Source organism: Pongo pygmaeus, chromosome 7 (genome assembly GCF_028885625.2).
Source record: "Pongo pygmaeus isolate AG05252 chromosome 7, NHGRI_mPonPyg2-v2.0_pri, whole genome shotgun sequence".
Classification (NCBI taxonomy): Eukaryota; Metazoa; Chordata; class Mammalia; order Primates; family Hominidae; genus Pongo; species Pongo pygmaeus.
Window position 1 is genome coordinate 60,914,374 of NC_072380.2, and position 12,652 is coordinate 60,927,025.

The following is a 12,652-nucleotide window of genomic DNA, read 5'->3' on the forward strand; positions in this document are numbered from 1 at the left end:
TGTAGAGGTCTTTTGACTCCTAGGTTAGGTGTATGCCTAAGTGTTTTTGTTTGTTTGTTTGTTTGTTTGCAGCTATTGTAAAAGGGTTTGAGTTCTTGATTTGAATTTCTACTTGGTCGCTGCTAATTTGTGTACCTTAATCTTGTATCCAGAAACTTTGCTGAATTCTTATATTAGTTCTAGGTGCTTTCTGGAGGAGTCTTTAGGATTTTCAAGGTAAACAATCATATCATCCTCAAACAGTGACAGTTTGACTTCCTTTTTATCAGTTTGGATGCCCTTTATTTCTTTCTCTTGTTTGATTGCTCTGGCTAGGACTTCCAGTACTACGTTGAAGAGGAGTGGTGAGAATGAGCATCCTTATCTTGTTCCAGTTCTCAGAGGGAATGCTTTCAACTCTTCCGCATTCAGTATTATGTTGGCCATTGGTCTGTCATAGATGGCTTTTATTACTTTGAGGTATGTCCCTTTTATGCTGATTTTGCTGAGAGTTTTAACCGTACAGGGATGCCAAATTTTGTCAAATACTTTCACTGCATCTATTGAGATGATCATGTGATTTTTGTTTTTAATTCTGTTTATGTGGTGTATCGCATTTGTTGATTTGCATATGTTAAACTATCCCTGCATCCCTGGTATGAAACCCTCTCAATCATGGTGGATCATCTTTTTGATATGTTGTTCTATTCAGTTAGATGGTATTTTGTTAAGGATTTTAGCATCTATGTTCATCAAGGATATCAAGCTGTAGTTTTCTTTTGTGGTTATGTCCTTTCCTGGTTTTGGTATTAGGGTGATGCTGGCTTCATAAAATGAATTAGGGAGGGTTCTTTCTCTATCTTGTGGAATAGTGTCGAAAAAATTGGTACCAATTCTTCTTTGAATGTCTGGTAGAATTCTGCTGTGAATCCATCTGGTTCTGGACTTTTTTTAACTGGTAATTTTTAAATTAACATTTCAGTCTCACTGCTTGTTATTGGTCTGTTCAGGGTATCTAATTCTTCCTGATTTGTGCTAGAAGATTGTATTTTTCCAGAAATGTATCCATTTCTTCCAGGTTTTCTAGTTTATGTGGGTAAAGGTGTTCATAGTAGCCTTGAATAATCTTTTGTATTTCAGTGGTGCCAGTTGTAATATCTCCTGTTTTGTTTCTTAATGAGGTTATTTGGAGTTTCTCTCTTCTTTTCTTGGTTAATCCTGCTAATAATCTATCAATTTTATTTATCTTTTCAAAGAACCAGCTTTTTGTTTCATTTACCTTTTGCATTTTTTATGTTCAATTTCATTTATTTCTGCTCTGACCTTGGTTATTTCCTTTCTTCTGCTAGGTTTGGGTTTGGCTTGTTCTTATTTCTCTAGTGTCTTGAGGTGTGACCTTAGCATGTCAGTTTGTGCTCTTTCAGTCTTTTTTTTTTGATGTAGGTGTTTAGGGCTATGAACTTTCCTCTTAGCACCACCAAGAGGTTTGAATAGGTTGTGTCATTATTGTTGTTCAGTTTGAAGAATTTTTAAATTTCCATCTTGATTTCGGTTTTGACCCAATGCTCATTCATGAACAAGTTATTTAATTCTATGTATTTGCATGGTTTTGAATGTTCCTTTTAGAGTTGATTTCCAGTTTTCTTCCACTGTGGTCTGAGAGAGTGCTTGATATAATTTCAGTTTTCTTAAATTTATTGAGGCTCATTTTATGGTCTACCTTGGAGAAAGCTGTATGCACTGTTGAATATAATGTGTATTCTGCAGTTGTTGGATGAAAGGTCCTGCATATATCTGTTAAGTCCATTTGTTTAAAGGTATAATTTAAATCCTTTGTTTCCTTGTTGACTTTCTATCTTGATGACCTGTCTAGTGCTGTCAGTGGAGTATTGAAGTCCCCCACTGTTATTGTGTTGCTGTCTATCTCATTTCTTAGGTCTATTAGTAATTATTTTATAAATTTGGGAGCTCCAGTGTTAGGTGCATATATGTTTAGGATTGTGATTTTTTTGTTGGACAATGCCTTTTACCATTATATAATGTCCCTTTTTGTCTCTTTTAACTGCTGTTGTTTTAAAGCTTGTTTTTTCTGATATAAGAATAGCTACCCCTGCTTGCTTTTGGTGTCCCCTTGCATGAAATGCCTTTTTCCACCCTTTACTTTAAGTTTATGTGAGTCCTTATGTATTAGGCGGGTCTCTTGAAGACTGCAGATTATTAGTTGGTGAGTTCTTATCCATTCTGTGGTTCTGTATCTTTTAAGTGGAGCATTTAGGCCATTTACATTCAATATTAGTATTGAGATGCAAGGTACTGTTGCATTCATTATGCTATTTGTTGCCTGTGTACTTTTTTTGGCTTTTTAACTTGTATTTTTGTTTATAGGTCCTATTTGATTTATGCTTTAAAGAGGTTCTGTTTTGATATGTTTCCAAGATTTGTTTCAAGATTTAGAGCACCTTTTAGCAGTTCTGTAGTGCTGGATTGGTAGTGGCAAATTCTCTCAGCATTTGTTTGTCTGAAAAAGACTGTATCTTTCCTTCATATATGATGCTTAGCTTCAGTGGATACAACATTCTTGGCTGATAATTGTTTTGCTTGAGGAGGCTGAAGATAGGTCCCCAGTCCCTTCTAGCTTGTAGGGATTTTTGTTGAGAAATCTGCTGTTAATCTGATAGGTTTTCCTTTATAGGTTACCTGGTGCATCTGTCTCACAGCTCCTAAGATTCTTTCCTTCATCTTAACTTTGGATAACCTCATGACAATGTGCCTAGGAGATGATCTTTTTGCAATGAATTTCCTGGGTGTTCTTTGTGCTTCTTGTATTTGGATGTCTGGGTCTCTAGCAGGCGAGGGAAGTTTTCCTCAATTACTCCCCCAAATATGTTTTCCAAACTTTTAGATTTCTCTCTTCTTCAGGAACACTGATTATTCATAGGCTTGATTGTGTAACATAATCCCAGACTTCTTGGAGGCTTTGTTCATATTTTCTTGTTCTTTTTTCTTTGTCTTTGTGGGATTGGGTTAATTCAAAGACCTTGTCTTCAAGCTCTGAATTTCTTTCTTCTAATTGTTCAATTCTGTTGCTGAGACTTTCCAGAGCATTTTGCATTTCTATAAGTGTGTCCAATGTTTCCTGAATTTTGAGTTGTTTTTTCTTTAAGCTATCTATTTCCTTGAATATTTCTTTCTTCACTTCTTGTATCGTTTTTTGGATTTCTTTGCATTGGGCTTTGCTTTTCTCTGGTGCCTCCCTGATTAGCTTAATAATTAACCTCCTGAATTCTTTTTCAGGTAAACAGATATTTCTTCTTGATTTGGATCCATTGCTGGTGAAATAGTGTGATTTTGGTGGCGGGGGGGGTGGTTAAAGAGCCTTGTTTTGTGATATTACCAGAATTGGTTTTCTGCTTCCTTTTCATTTGGGTAGGCTATGTCAGGGGGAAGGCCTAGGGCTGAAGGCTGTTCTTCAGGTTCTTTTGTCCCACAGGGTGTTCTCTTGATGTAGTACTTTCTCTCTTTTCCTATGGATGTGACTTCCTGTGAGCCAAACTGCAGTGATTATTGTTTCTCTTCTGGGTCTAGCCACCCAGCAAGTCTACCCAGCTCCGGGGTGGTACTGGGGGTTGTCTGCTCAGAGTCCTGTGATGTGGACCATCGATGGGTCTCTCAGCCATGGATACCATGTTCCAGTGGAGGTGGTTGTGGGGGTGCAATGGACTTATGAGGGGTCTTAGCTTTGGTGGTTTAATGCTCTATTTTTGTGCTGGTTGGCCTCCTGCCAGGAGATGGTGCTTTCTAGAGAGCATCAGCTGTGGTAGTATGGAGAGGAACTGGCAGTGGGAAGGGCCCTAGCTCAGACTCTCCTTGGGTGAGTCTTGCTGTGGCTGCTGTGGATTGGGAGGTGGTTCCCAGGTCAATAGAATTGTGTACCTAGGAGGATTATGGCTACCTCTGCTGAGTCATGCAGGTGGTCAGAGAAGTGGGGGAAAGCTGGCAGTCACAGGTCTCACCCAGCTCCCATGCAAACTGAAGGGCCAGTTTCACTCCTCTCGTGCTACCCCTAACAGCCCTGAGTCTGTTTCCAGGAGGTAGGTGAGATGGGCTTGAAAACTTGCCCCAGGCTACCTGCCTCCCAGCTGCCAAAGAAAAGGGCTTGGTTTGTCCTCTGCCTGTGGAGTTTGCCCACCAGTTTCACACCCTCCCCTGACTTCTGGTCAAGAGGTGTCTCACCCCATTCAAATTGTCACAAAGTTCGGCTGGAGATTTCCTTCTTTCCGTGGTGTTCTCCCCCACTCCTCTGGCCACCTTCCTAATGTATCCCTGTGGTGCCAGGCAGAAATAGCCTGTTTGGGGACCCAGTGAGCTCCCAGGGCTTTTCTGCTGCTTCCTTACCCCTGTATTTTGCTCAGCTCTCTAAATCGACTCAGCTCCAGGTAAGTTCAGAAACTTCTCCCGCAAACAGACCTTCAGTTTCTCCAGTGGCAGTATGTGCTAGGGAGTGGATGGTCTCCTTTTCCCACTTCTGCAGTTGGGACACTCACAGTATTTGGGGTGTCTCCTGGGTCTCGCAGGAGAAGTCCACTACCTTCAGAGGGTCTGTGGATCCTCTCCAGATTGCTGGTTTGTTCTTGCAGTCGATTAGGAGCTAATATTCACAATTCAAGCCTCTGCATGCTGTTCTGTCCATCTGAGTCAGCTGCAATCTAGTCCTGTTTCCCATCTGCCAGGATGACTCCTGGTTCCTAAATGAAAATTTTTGCATCAATGTTCATTAGCGATATTGGCCTGAAGTTTTCTTTCTTTGCATCTCTGTCGGGTTTTGTTATATGGATGATGTTGGCCTCACAAAACGAGTTAGTGAGAAATCCCTCCTTTTCAGTTGTTGGGAATAGTTTCAGAAAAAATGGTAACAGCTCTTCTTTGTACCTCTGGTAGAATTCAGCTGCAAATTTGTCTGGTACTGGGCTTTTTTTGGTTGGTGGGCAATTTATTACTGCCTCAATTTCAGAAGCTGTTATTGGTCTATTCAGGTATTCAACTTCTTCCTGGTTCAGTCTTGGGAGGGTATATGTGTCTAGGAATTTATCTGTTTCTTCTACATTTTCCAGTTTATTTGCATAGAGGTGTTTATAGTATTCTCTGATGGTTGTTTGTATTTCTGTGGGGTCAGTGGTGATAGCTCCTGCATCATTTTTATTGTATCTATTTGGTTTTTCTCCATTTTTCTTCTTTATTAGTCTAGCTATGGTCTACTTTTTTTCTTTTTTTTTTTTTTTTTTCTTTTATTGTAATTATTATTATTATTATTATTATTATTATACTTTAGGTTTTATGGTACATGTGCCCAATGTGCAGTAAGTTACATATGTATACATGTGCCATGCTGGTGCACTGCACCCACCAACTCGTCATCTAGCATTAGGTATATCTCCCAATGTTATCCCTCCCCCCTCCCCCCAACCCACAACAGTCCCTGAAGTGTGATGTTCCCCTTCCTGTGTCCATGTGTTCTCATTGTTCAATTCCCACCTATGAGTGAGAATATGCGGTGTTTGGTTTTTTGTTCTTGCGATAGTTTACTGAGAATGATGATTTCCAATTGGATAAAGACTCAAGACCCATCAGTGTGCTGTATTCAGGAAACCCATCTCACGTGCAGAGACACACATAGGCTCAAAATAAAAGGATGGAGGAAGATCTACCAAGCAAATGGAAAACAAAAAAAGGCAGGGGTTGCAATCCTAGTCTCTGATAAAACAGACTTTAGACCAACAAAGATCAAAAGAGACAAAGAAGGCCATTACATAATGGTAAAGGGATTAATTCAACAAGAAGAGCTAACTATCCTAAATATATATACACCCAATACAGGAGCACCCAGATTCATAAAGCAAGTCCTGAGTGACCTACAAAGAGACTTAGACTCCCACACATTAATAATGGGAGACTTTAACACCCCACTGTCAACATTAGACAGATCAACGAGACAGAAAGTCAACAAGGATACCCAGGAATTGAACTCAGCTCTGCACCAAGCAGACCTAATAGACATCTACAGAACTCTCCACCCCAAATCAACAGAATATACATTTTTTTCAGCACCACACCACACCTATTCCAAAATTGACCATATCCTTGGAAGTAAAGCTCTCCTCAATAAATGTAAAAGAACAGAAATTGTAACAAACTGTCTCTCAGATCACAGTGCAATCAAACTAGAACTCAGGATTAAGAATCTCACTCAAAACCGCTCAACTACGTGGAAACTGAACAACCTGCTCCTGAATGACTACTGGGTACATAACGAAATGAAGGCAGAAATAAAGATGTTCTTTGAAACCAACGAGAACCAAGACACAACATACCAGAATCTCTGGGATGCATTCAAAGCAGTGTGTAGAGGGAAATTTATAGCACTAAATGCCCACAAGAGAAAGCAGGAAAGATCCAAAATTGACACCCTAACATCACAATTAAAAGAACTAGAAAAGCAAGAGCAAACACATTCAAAAGCTAGCAGAAGGCAAGAAATAACTAAAATCAGAGCAGAACTGAAGGAAATAGAGATACTTTTTTTCAAAAAAAAAACAGCTCCTGGATTAATTGATTTATTGAAGTATTTTTATTTATCTATCTCCTTCAGTTCTGCTCTGATCTTGGTTATTTCTTGTCTTCTACTAGCTTTGGCGATTGTTTATTCTTGCTTGTCTCGTTCTTTTAGCTGTGATGTTAGGGTGTCAATTTGAGATCTTTCTAGCTTTTTGATGTGAGCATTTAGTGCTATAAATTTCCCTCTTAACTCTGCTTTGGCTGCATCCCAGAGATTCTGGTATGTTGCCCCTTTGTTCTCACTGGTTTCAAAGAACTTCTTGATTTCTGCCTCATTATTTACCCAGAAGCCATTCAGGATCCGGTTGTTCAGTTTCCATGTAGTTGTGTGGTTTTGAGTGAGTTTCTTAATCTTGAGATCTAATTTGATTGCACTGTGGTCTGAGAGACTGTTTGTTATTATTTCAGTTCATATGCATTTGCTGAGGAGTGTTTTATTTCCAATTACATGATTGATTTTAGAATAAGTGATAAAAAACCAATGTGCAAAAATCACAAGCATTCCTATACACGAACAACAAACAAACAGAGAGCCAAATCATGAATGAACTCTCATTCCCAATTGCTACAAAAAGAATAAAATACAAGGAATAAAACTAACAAAGGAAGTGAAGAACTTCAAAAAGAACTACAAACTACTTCTCAAGGAAATGAGAGAGAACACAAACAAGTGGAAAAAACATTCCATGTTCATGGATTGGAAGAATCAATATTGTGAAAAACTGTCCAAAGTAATTTATAGACTCAAGGATATTCCCATTAAACTACCATTGACACTTCACAGAATTAGAAAGAAAACTACTTTAAAATTCATATGAAACCAAAAAAGAGCTCATATAGTTAAGACAATCCTAAGCAAAAAGAACCAAGTTGAAGGCATCACACTACCCAACTTCAAACTATACTACAATGCAAACAAAACAGTATGGTAATTGTACAAAAACAGACACATAAACCAATGAAACAGAATAGAGATATCAGAAATAAGCCCACACATCTATGACCATCTGATCTTTGACAAACCTGATGAAAACAAGCAACTGGAAAAGGATTGCCTACTTAATAAATGGTGCTGAGAAAACTGGCTAGCCATATGCAGAAAATTGAAACTGGACCCCTTCCTTACACCTTATACAAGAATTAACTCAAGATGAATTAAAGACTTAACTATAAAACCCCAAACTGTGGGAACTCCAGAAGAAAATCTAAGCATTACCATTCAGGTCATAGGCACAGGCAAACATTTCACGATTAAAAACACCAAAGCAATTCCAACAAAAGCAAAAATTGACAAATGGGATCTAATCAAACTAAAGAGCTTCTGAACAGCAAAAGAAACTATCATCAGAGTGAACAGACAACCTACAGAATGGGAGAAAATTTTTGAATCTACCCATCCATCAAATGTCTAATATCCAGAACTTCAGGGAACTTCAAGAAATGTACAAGAAAAAAAAACAAGCTACCCCATTAAAAAGTGGACAAAGGACATAAATAGACACTTCTCAAAAGAAGACATTTAGGGGGCCAACAAGCATATGTAAAAAAGGTCAACATCACTGATCATTAGAGAAATACAAATCAAAACCACAATGAGATACCATCTCACACCAGTCAGAATGGCAATTATTAACAATTCAAGAAACAACAGATGCTGGCGAGGCTGTGGAGAAATATGAACGCTTTTACACTGTGGGAGTATACATTAGTTCAACCATTGTGGGAGACAGTACAGCAACTCCTCAAAGACCTAGAACCAATACCATTTGACCCAGCAATCTCATTACTGGGTTTATACTCAAAGGAATATAAATCATTCTATTATAAAGATACATGCACACATATGTTCACTGTGGCACTATCCACAATAGCAAAGATATGGAATCAACCTAAATGCCCATCAGTGATAGACTGGATAAAGAAAATGTAGTACATATACACCAAGAAATACTATGGAGCTTATAAAGAAATGAGATCATGTCTTTTGGAGGGACATGGATGGAGCTGGAAGCCATTATCCTCAGCAAACTAACTCAGGAACAGAAAACCAAACACCATGTTTTCTCACTTATAAGTGTGAGATGAACAATGCCAACACATAGACACAAGGAGGGGAACTACACACACTGGGACCTTTTCAGGGGTGGTGGAGGGAGAAAAGAGAACATCAGGATAAATAGCCCTGCAGGGCTTAAAACCTAGGTGATGGGTTGATAGGTGCAGCAAACCACTATGGCACACGTGTATCTATGTAACAAACCTGCACTTCCTACACATGTATCCCGGAACTTAAAATAAAATACAATTAAATTATAAAAAAAGAAAAAGAAAAGGAGAGAGAGAGCACTGCGAGAAGGACTCGACTGCCACTTTTGGCTTTGAATATGAGGGATGAAGGCAGGGAGGTAAGGCACGTAAGAGTGTTAGTTTCTCAGGGCTGCCAGAACAAATCTCCACAAAGGTAGTGTCTTAAAACAACAGAAATGTATTATCTTACAGTTCCAAGCAACAGAAGTCCATGAGTATCAGCAAGACAGCTCCTTCTGAAGACTCTAGAGGGATTTCCATTCCTTGCTTTTTCTAGTTCCTGGTGGTTGCTGCGGTCCTTGTCTTATGCCCCATCACTTCCATCTCTGCCCCCATCTTTACCTCACCTTCTCCTCTGTGAGATTGCTAAATATATTTCTGCGTCATGCTTATAAGGGACACTTATTGGATTTAGGGCACACTCAGATAATTCAGCATAAGTCTCTTTTCTCAAATCCTTAATCACATATTTTTCCATATAAAATAAACTTTTTCTTTTTATTTTTTACCGTATCTGATAATATTCACAGGTTCTGGAGATCAGGATGTGTGTACACATTTTGGGGGGCCACCACTCAGCCCACTGGAGTGGGTGACAGCAAGAACCTGGGAAAGGTGGGGAAACAGTCTCCCCTGTGCCTACAGAAGGAGCATAGCCCCGCCTGCCTCGATCTTAGCCGGCTTAGACCCAGGTGAGTCTTCTGGCCCACAGAACTGTGACATCATGGGTTTGTGTTGGTTTCGGTCACTAAGTTTGTGGTAATTTGTTACAGCAACAATACAAATTAAGACACTGTGTGCTGGCAGCTGGCAATGCCCTAGAGAGAGGCTGCCGCTTCGCCTGAATGTGGTACTAGCCCTGAGAGAGGCAGAACTAGGCAGGGGCCACGCGGCGGAGTTCCCGGTTGCAGACTGCGGGCGCTAAAGCTTTTGGGACTGCAGCCTGCCTTAGTCCGTCCTGCATAATGAACACCTCTTTCGTTTTTAGCCTTTATGAAGCTGAAAAGGTTAAAAAATAAAGAAACAAACCACACAAGGTATTTGAAAACAGGCAGAAATAAGTTTTTAAATGGCTCTCCTGCTTGTCCTGAGACATTGGATTGATATCTTAATCATTTTGGTCTTTGATTTTCATTTTAGTTTGTAGAACGGAAATGAAAATAACAACGGAATTTTCAGTTATGTTTAAGCTTAACATTTTCGTGGGACTCTTATTATGCGAGCTGTTACTAATCGTTCCTCCCGGATGCTGAGTTACTGTATACGCTTTTCGTGTGGAAATCAGGGTTGCCTAGTTTATTCTCTTCATTTCGCTCTCATGGTCCATAGCATTTTTATATTACTAGTCAGCAAGAGCTTGTCAATTTGTGCTTATTCTACCTATGAAGGCAAAGATTCTGCACAGAATGAAGTAACTCCTCTCTGCATTTTTCCTTACATGTGTAAATATTCTTGGAGCAAAGCCAACAGAACAGCATGATTATTACCCGATCGATTCTGTTTTGAGTATCTGCTATCATGCTCCTATTGGGCTTCTGTGAAACATTATAGAGTCTCAAATTCACTAAATATCTCTTTGTTTTCATAATCCTTAGAGTTACTTTTCTTTTTGATATAAACTTCAGGATCACTTCCCAAGGCAAGGCAAACTATATGTGATAAGCCGTTATTATGGCCCCTCACACATGTAAGGTTATTCAATCAGTCCATTCCTTGCAACTCAGAATGAAATTTCTATTGTCATTCCAAAAAATCTACATTATCGAGGACTCAATAAAAATATCACTGGATGCAAAAATAGGGAATTTGCAATATTCCCCCTATAAAACACATGTACTCTTCCCTTTACTGGAACTTTTTTGATATGATCCTGTGAAAAAAAAGAAATCATATATATTAATTACTGTAGCTTTTCTAACTATTTCTGCAGGATGGCATATACCAAAGATAATTGATAATTTAGATGACATTGATTTTTTTAAAAACCTGTAAAAGCATATTTATTTTTCCAAAGCTTTTAATGCTATGGCCACATTTCTGAAGCATTCACTGATCTTTTCAATGAATATTTTGAGTTTATGTGTAGGCATTCAGACATACATTTAGATGAAAAAGAAGTATTGATATTATTCTAACTCCTTTGAAAAGTAAATGTAATTTTTTTGCATAATATATATTCAGACATATGTGGGATTTTTGGTGGTGTTTTATTATTTTGTCTTCTTTCAAAACATTGATGTTGATTATTTGTAACCATCAAAACCAATAATTGGAAGAAATAGAAAAGGCCTCTGAGCTAGCAGACATGTTAATACATGTTATTAGAGATAGAATTTTTGTAACACAAGAAAAAGCTTGAAGGCAGGGTAAAAAGTGATATTACTGATAAATGGAAAACATCATTTACTTGGTCTCAACAAAGTTAAAAAATGTCCTTTTTGGTGAATATGAGATATATTCCTGTACAAACTCCTCATAGAGTTTTCTAATGGGAAATAGCTACTTGGAATGAAATCTTATTGAAAAAAAAATCATTTTTGTATGTCCCATAGGAACGAAATATAAAATGAAGCATGATAAATGAGTTAATTTTAGCACCACTGAAAGGAAATCTATGAACAGGTAATTGTATGAACCTTGAATTGACTATTAATGCCAAGAATAATCAGAATAACTTAATTACATATCAATGGGTTTCTCTTTAAAGCATTTAGATACAGTCACTTTGCTTTATTCACTTTGCAAATATTGTTTTTTTTTTCTTTACAAATAGAAGGTCTGTGATAACCCTGCATGGAGCAAGTCTATCAGCAACATTTTATCAACGGCAGGCAGGCACTTCATGTCTCTCTGTCACATTTTGGTAATTCTCACAGTATTTTGAAATTTTCATTATTATGATAACTGTTATGATGATCTGTAACCAGTGATCTTTGTTGTTACTGTTGTGACTGTTTTGAGGTGCCACAAACTGCACCCATATAAGACAGCAGACTTAATAGATAAATGTAGTGCACGTTCTGATTGCTCTATCGGCTGGCCGTTCTCCTGTCTCTCTCCCTCTCCTCTATCCTGCCTATTTTCTGAGACACACAGCACTGAAATTAGGTTGATTAATAACCCTAGAAAGGCCTCTAAGTGTTCAAGTGAGAAGAGAATCGCAAGACTCTCACTTTGAATCAAAAGGAAGAAGTAATTAAGCTTAATGAGGAAGGCATGTTGAAAGTAGAGATAAGCCAGAAGCTAGGCCTCCCTCTTACAGTCAACAGCCAAGTTTTCAATGCAAAGGAAAATATCTTTAAAAAGATTAAAAGTGTTACTCCAGTAAACAAGTGTATTATAAAAAAGCAAAACATCCTCATTGCTGATGTGGAAAAAATTTTCATGGTCTAAGTAGAATATCAAACCAGCCACAACATTCCCTTAAGCCAAAGCCAGAACAAGGCACTGTTTTCAAATCTATAAAAGCTGAGAGGTGAGGAAGCTTTAGAAGAAAAGATTGAAACGAGCAGAAGTTGGTTCATGAGGTTTAAGGACAGAAGCCATCTCCATAACCTAAAAGTGCTAGGGGAAGCAGCAAGTGCTGATGTGGAAGCTACAGCAAGTTACCCAGAAGATCTAGTTAAGATAATTAATGAAGGTGGCTACACTAAACAACAAAGTTTCAGTGTAGTTAAACAGCCTTTTATTGGAAGAATATGCTGTCTAGGATTTTTATAACTAGAAAGAAGTCAATGCTTGGCTTCAAAATTCC